We start from the raw sequence: 8,015 nt of genomic DNA, 5'->3' as shown, positions 1-8,015 counted from the left end.
CGATGCAGGTGAGTTTATTGTTGTTTTAGTTTTATATATTATATTGTAGCTAGATATTATTTTTGGCAGTATGAATTTAGACCAAAGTTAAGTAGGTACCTCAAATGTCAGCAGAGCAGAATTTTTGGTATCTACAGGTATGCACACAGAAGCAAGGGGATGCCATCCTATTTCATAAAAGGGCGAGGCAACAGTGGCGAACTAAGCTCGACTCTGTTATGATTTTTTTGGGGAGTTTTAGCCCTGGAGGTTTCGTGAAGAATTCAAGCCGAATTCTTTTCTTAATTTCGCATTAGAATTAGAAATCGAATAGGACCACCACCAAATTACCCACCAGCTAGATACCGCAGAATAAAAGACTAAAAAGGACAGAAAATGGTCGTTTAGTAATAGCTTGTAAAAAAATAACGTCACACGAAACATTGCCTTCGCGTTATTCAAACTTCGCGCATCCGCTCTTGAGTACCTCCCTATGTCCCGCCCGAAAATGTTGATTGAAATAGCATAGGTACTCTCACTCTCGACTTGGAGATACCATGGAGAGCACTCTTAACTGCTGCTAATAGATTAGGAATCACAGGAAATACTAAAATTTTCTGTGGTATAAATAATACCTGCTTACAAAATAGGTATAAGTTGTCTTCTTGCTTGTACGGAATGCACGTTACTTGCAAACACGAATCGTCAATTTGATTTAAACTCAGTCGGACGGTATCAATTTCCCGACGTCTAAATGGCTACCTACCTTTGCTCCGAAAACCATTTCAAGCACAACAATAAATCTTCACTGAAATCACGGACTAATTTCGTAAAAGCCCCGTCTCGCTTTGCTAATTAATATGAATGGAATTTGCATCCGGCTTTTTCTCGCGTAGACCATTTCCAACTATTGTTTTGCCAAGATCCTCACAATTTATTCCTATTTTTATCAGACTGCATCGCGGCGGAGAAAGCCATTGAGAACAATAAAGCATCTTTTCGGTTACGTTGAAATGAAAAGCCTTTGTTCTCTAGACGAATTAGTGTTATTTTTGTTCAGTGTAATTAGATATTTGGCGGAGTTTTGAGTGACGAATCACATTTAATACAAGTGAAAATGAAAATAAAAGGATATTTTTGTTGTAGCCATCTTATAAAGAGTACCTGTAGGTATATTATGTAAAGCTATGGCGATACACCTATTTACCAATTGGATGAAAATTTAATAACAACGCCAACGGGACTACGACTATGTATATCAGTCTGGAGCTATTTAGGCAAATGGGCAACTTTTGTAGATTACAATGGATAGGTAAGTAAAGGTATATCTACACTTTGGTTATAATAGGAACTAATACGCAGTACGCACTGCTGGAATATGAAATGCCTGTCCGGTTTCCGTTTTCCCCGCTAGCTATTGGTAGGTACTTACCTTAAAAAGAAGACTGAATAGGTACATCTAGGCAAGCGCGCTCCACTAGGCTGTATCATCACCTGTTTATGTGATTGCAGTCAAGCGCAAGCCTAAGAATAGTTTAAAAAACTCCACAATAGGCTGTATCATCACCTATTTCGTGTGATTGCATTCAAGCGCATGCCTAAGAAATAAGAATAGTTATAAAAAATCCAGCTCCACTGGTTAACGTTCGGGAAAATTCGAAACATCTAAATTTCTCATTGTCATAAAACCAGTTTTCTATCATAGTGGGTTGGTAGCCATGAAGTGATTTCATTAGATATAATCCTTTTGAGGTATTTTGGTTCATGTACTTACCTAATTCATAAAAAAACATATTTCATCTAGCTCTCTTATCGGATGGGTGAAGGTGGTTGTACAGCATGATATCTTGACCATTGTAACAAGGGTCCTGATCAGAAAGCTCTGACACGCAGTAGGTGATGGAGAGAGCTATTGCTGGGAGTTTCTCTACGCGATCAAAGAACCAGAGTAGCCCGCATATATCAATGGATCTCATCAATTGAAATCGCAAATTGGCAACTTAGCCATGGCACATAGCTCAGATTGGACTTTCGGATCCCAAATCCCAATGTGCTGGAATGGCGAACCCGTAGGTACGTACCGAAACGTCTAACGTTGTGACCTCCCATTAGATGGACAGACGACATCAAACTGATCAAACGAGTTATAGGTAGGTAGTAGCTGGACAGAAGCGGTATGTATAAGGCTATTTATTATAAGAACAAAGTCTTGTTAAAAATCTGCTACCTGTCCATATTAAGTAGGTACCTCTACCTACCTTCTTATGTAACTACCTATACCTTTTTACGTAGGTGCTCTTATTTTGAAGATCATGCCAATATACCTATAAAAATAATATACCTACATACGAGTAGGTGAGTAAAACATAATAATAATGATCACAGTTTTTTCGAAACACGTGAAGTATCACTTCAGTTTGACTAAACTGAAGTGATGCTCTCTATGTATAGAAGCTCTTATAACATATTTTAATCCACTATCCAGTAAGGCAACTAACCTAACTTATTTTATAATAAGTACTTATTTTAACTTTAGTGTGTGCAAACTGCAAGTGCAAGTGCAGTGTTTGGTACTTACCTAATGAAAATTCTCATCGTACGCCGAAATAAAAATTAACAAAGTTGTTTTTCAATATAGGCGCGAATTTGACATTATCTTGGCCGAGTATTACAGGTCAAAAAATTGGGTTAGGCAGGTACCTATATGATGCTCCTATAAAAAGTTTAATAATATAAAAATGTGAACTCATACGTTGTGCTTAATATCTATCGGTGGAGCGCAAACCGTGTAGTCTCATTAAAACTTTCCTCAGGCTGGGCTTGCACGTGTTTTTAATTTTTTTATCGAGAGCACTCGTCGTTAGCGAGCGAGCGGGCGCGGAACGCTTGCTGCGACTCCATGCTTTGATTGCGGTAATGACGTCGCTGCCGAGCCGCGTCCTCCACTCGTCTCTTCACTATCTTCAAATTATTTCTTTACAAATTGATACATCTTTTTAATTAAGTGACTTTATGTCCATGAAAACTTATTACATAAAGTTCCTGCTAACATATGGCACTGGCGACCGCTCGTTTCCTACCGTCTAATAACAAGATTGCGACACTCTTTTCATACCTACTTGCTGAATGGGAGTTTGTACACGTACCTACGGACTACAGTTGCAGCGTGTCGTGAATTAATTATTCAAGACGAGTTCTTACCTCCAACATTTATTTAGCTTAGGTTTAAGTTTATTTTATTTGCCCTAGTCATAAAATTCCTACTTTTGAAAACAACTGGATAATAATATTGTTATCACAGAATTCACAAACAAGCTGTTATATAGGTAGTGTTAGGTACGTATTAATGATAATAAATTTTTGTGGTGCGCAAACAATAACTAGGTAGGTATACATTCTGATAATAAATTAGATGCGCATTCCAATTAAGTAATATTAGCTTGAAGTATGAGTCACCGACTGATTATATACTCCTTTATTTCGATGCACTGAGTTCGATTTATTTTGCTATGTACGCAGATAGTATTTTTGTGGGTGTAATACTAGAATATTTAGCTTGACAAAATAGGGACGTATGTAATTAGATTATAGATACCTCCTAGTAGTTATTATATATTCTGTGCTAGAAAGTAGTAATAAATTGCAGGGGGCACGGAAGTGCCCCCGCCAAGACGAGTCAAACTAAAGGACGGGGCACTAAGCACCTTTTCTGGAAGCGTCATATTTTCGGACCGTCATAGCTTCGGTCTGGATGTCGCTACAAAGCTGAAAATTTCATCATAAGGTGTCCTCAGCAAACTTTATCAATTGAAAGTATCAACTATTTAGCTTTTTATGATTTAAGATTTATTGATATCTGAAATAGGTACGGCGATTTCGTCTCTCCCTGATGAGCATCAATATTCTAGAGTACTTTCTGAAGTCCTAGAAGACTGAAATATGGTATGTAGGCTTAGAATCGCATATAAACAATAGGAAAATAAAGAGATTGGAAATTTTCCTACTCTACCCCTTCCTGTGGGGGAAACATATCTGTAGTCTGTCACTAGTCACTAGAATGCTGAAGTTTTCAGGATACGATATCCTTGGCACTTATCAAACGTACCAATCATAAGTACTGGACGTGGGCAGCACAAATTGAAGCTCAGCTGGTGGCTTGGGCTCTACTAGAGATCTCATAAATAAGTATTTAACAATGAAAGCATTAGGAACTTGAGTCTTGGCAATCAAATTTACATGAAATGTTTCTGGTGGCATATTATTTACAACTTTTGCATCCGAATATTATAGACGTAGGTATCAAGTTGGTATTTATTTAGATACTTAGTAAAGCCTTGAATGGGAAGCTGGAAGAAATCTCTGTTTAGAGATAAGCATTTCCAATGTAACTTAATTTATTATTACTTTGTAACTACAATTTTGGTACATGAAAAATAAAAATAAATAAATAAAGCGCGTCGATCGATCTATAGGGGTTACAAATAACATTGACTGAAAGTTTATACCTACAAGAAGTGATCTAGTCTGCTCTTTGTGCCGAGAAAACAGAGTTCCTAAGGGACTTTCTAAAGAAACCTAAATCTACGCGGACTAGCATCTCTACATAGTATAAATTAATAAAGTCGCTTCCCGCGTCTGTATGTATGTATGAACGCGTAGATCTTTTAAACTACGCAACAGATTTTAATGCGATTTTCACCAATAGATAGAGTGATTCAAAAGGAAGGTTTATAGGTATAGAGTAATTCTCAAAACATTAGAGATCCCTAGAAAAATTGAAATAATGTGAATTAGGTCGGAAAAAATCCTCTTATTTGTGAGTTTCCGAGGCGTGCGCTGCCTAAATGATCAAAGTTACATGAAAACAATGTATATTGAAATTGTTTCTCTTAAAAAGTTTTACAAACAAGTCCGCGATAGCAATACGGATATGTATCTTTGAAGGTTGGCTCACAATACTCAATTTTATGATTTACGGCGGTGCCGCGGCGCCTATAATAATCTCCTCACTGACACCACACGAGTAGATATCTGAATTCTGACACCACATTAGTATCTACGTTGCACCCATGCGAAGCCGGAGCGGGTCGCTAGTAAAGAATAAAATGAACACAGTTTGCGTAGACGTGGCGTAGACGCTCGTAGAGTTTGAGTGAACATAAATTTTCTCTTTACGATTTCATTAGATAGGTAAAAAAATATAATTCATTGGTTCAAAAATATTAAATTTGGAAGGATTCTTCTATTTTATCGTTGTTATTAATATAAAGAGTTGATGCCATGGGGATTGATTAGTCTTAGCAGTTTGCACAATTCCTGTAAAAAATGTAATCTTGTATCTTATTTAGGTACCTACCTAGTGAAAATTAGGTTTTTTTTTGTCTTTTTCATCCAAGTACAAGTAGGCCCAGACTACGATCTCAGCTGGCGTAAGTGACTATGTGTAACAAAACGACAACGAAACCCATAATCAAATAATCTTAATGAGACTCAACAATAAAACCAAAAAATGATTTTAAAAGTAAAACCTTCTAACATGAAGGTGTAAATCCAAACACAAAAATACCCTATCATATGCCATTAGGAAGATGCAGTGACTACCTTCTAACTGCATCATCAGGCTCTTTTAATTGTATTTTTTGAAAAGTATACTGATGCGATATGCGATCAGAAAATCCCAATGTCTTACCTCCCACCTCTATCACCAGAGACGTTCAATGTTAGGTACCATAAGTATCTATTATCATCAATACTATTATACGTGTCTGCAAAATTCCAACTAAATCGGACGATTAGAAGTAGCCGAAAGCCGAGCCGAGTTACCAATTTCAACGAAATAACAACAAACGAACAAGTTAAACTAATAAAAAGCTTTGAAAATGACAATCGTTCCAAAATATCGTAAGCCCCGTGAGCTGACATGGCCTTACAGTATCCAGTTATTCATGTGTGCAAATCTGCTAAGAGAATAAATGCCGATGCGGATGCAGTCGATAGGGATGCAACAAATCCGCTCAGCACGGTCACTGGCGCCGCCTGTGCCGATCCGCTACCGGCATAGAGCCGTAATGGATTTTTCATGTCGATTGCACTTTGCATAAGTGTGCGTGCGAGATTATAGGAAGGCTCGGAGAGATATTTTTTAATCTTATGAAATAAAACATGTTGCAGCGACTTTGCCTCTCAGTGTGCTCGAAACAAATATAGTTTGGCTCTCATTTGAATACTAACCAATCAAACTCAATGGGATTTGGGGATACGTTCTAGGAACTAATACCTATCTGTATCTGTGATTTTGTGTTACACGGGCCTTGACATACAAATCATAGTCGTTCACTCTGTCACGGTTTTACATACAAATCTTTAAACCCGTGTAACTTTAAAACTACTTAGGCATTTTAACGGAAATCTGATGTTTGCCAGATGTGGTTTCAAAGACACATTTAGTTTCTAAAACGATTGTACAAAATTACATTGATTTTGATTACTTAATATTCAAATGTGAAACTGCGGTTGTTTGGAGAGAGTGATGAATCCTTTGTTAAATATCAAACATAACTGGTAGACTGTAGCCGGAGTTTAATGCTAGAACTTACGAAAGAGTGCGTTGACATCCAGCTCGTATTTGATTTTCACCCGCTCCATATTCAGTCGGCCAAGACTGAAAAGCTACCATAACCTACCGGATAAGCCGTGCTGTGAAACTGATTAGGAATTAAGGATTAGGGTTTAATGAAACGTACCTATAGTATAACCGTACAATGTACATATAGTACAATACAGTTTCTGTGAGCCCGCTTCCATTTTAGCCTGCATCATCAGTCATCACTTACCTATCTCTAGGCGAGATTGCAGTCAAGGGCTAACTTATCATTGAATAAAAAAATATACCTAGATTCCATCTACCTCGTAAAACATGAAAGTAATTTGCGAACACTTTATAACTTGTACCTAATAGCGGGGTGGGATTCGATGTAAGCGCAGCGTGATTTTACAAGTTGTCTTCATACCATTAATAATCATTAGGACTGATATCCTTTGGCTTATTGTGGTCGACGGGTGCGGGGTGAGCGCCGCATATTTTGACGTCAATTTTATAATTATTGTGGAACACAATAGAGACCTCTCTTACAAAAACACGTTAGTTCCTTCTGGATTTACGTCAGTGGAACAATTAATAACTGTTTTAGTTTGGGTAGAGATTCCTTTCATGATTTATAACCGCTATGTATCTAGCTTATAATAGTATGTACTTTACAAATAATACGTAAGTACATACGATATATTATGTGACTTAGGTAGTCGCCATTATTGCACAACGCTAGAAGCGTACGCGGTTTTAGGTCAAATCAGCTATTATACGATACTTACTCATGACTTGAGCAAATCACGAGCAGTTATCATATAGGTAATATTGCCCAGTATTATTGCACAGCATTTAGCGGCTAGGCGCTGTGCAATAGTAAAAATTCAGACTTATAGATGAGTATCGTATAACCTAAAACTCGTGTGACCTAAAACCGCAAATCGTTTAGTCCACTTTGGCACAGTGTATTAAGGTCCTTCAGTGACATAAAATAATGTTAAATATTTAATTATGTTTTATGTGGTAAGACTAGGTAGGTGAACATTCTAAATTACAAATCGTTCACAAAAAAATATACCTACGTATCTATATTTGTCCTGAATTCATTTTGAAGACTTTATAACGAACTATTTGTGTTTTTGTGTAGCGTAGGTGCATATATATACAGTAGGTTTGCTTAATTAAACTGCAACAACTTTTGTTACGAAGTTTTAGGTGCTAAAATTCATAACAGAACTGCAATAGTACAAAATCATAAACATGAAGAAGTAAAGTGCTTAACCGTACAATAGACTAACTAGTTAATTACCAGTTGCACGCTTAACGACGGGTAGCTGCTTATTCATTCATGCAGCGGGAAGTTTTCGCCTCTTGATTGCACCTTTGCAACAGAATTCTATGCCGCTGATGTGTTAATTAACCCTACTAGATAAGTATAGATTAGCGCTTT

The sequence above is a fragment of the Maniola hyperantus genome, chromosome 2 (genome assembly GCF_902806685.2).
Source record: "Maniola hyperantus chromosome 2, iAphHyp1.2, whole genome shotgun sequence".
NCBI lineage: Eukaryota > Metazoa > Arthropoda > Insecta > Lepidoptera > Nymphalidae > Maniola > Maniola hyperantus.
The sequence above is the reverse complement of the archived record's forward strand: the minus strand, read 5'-3'. Positions refer to the sequence as shown.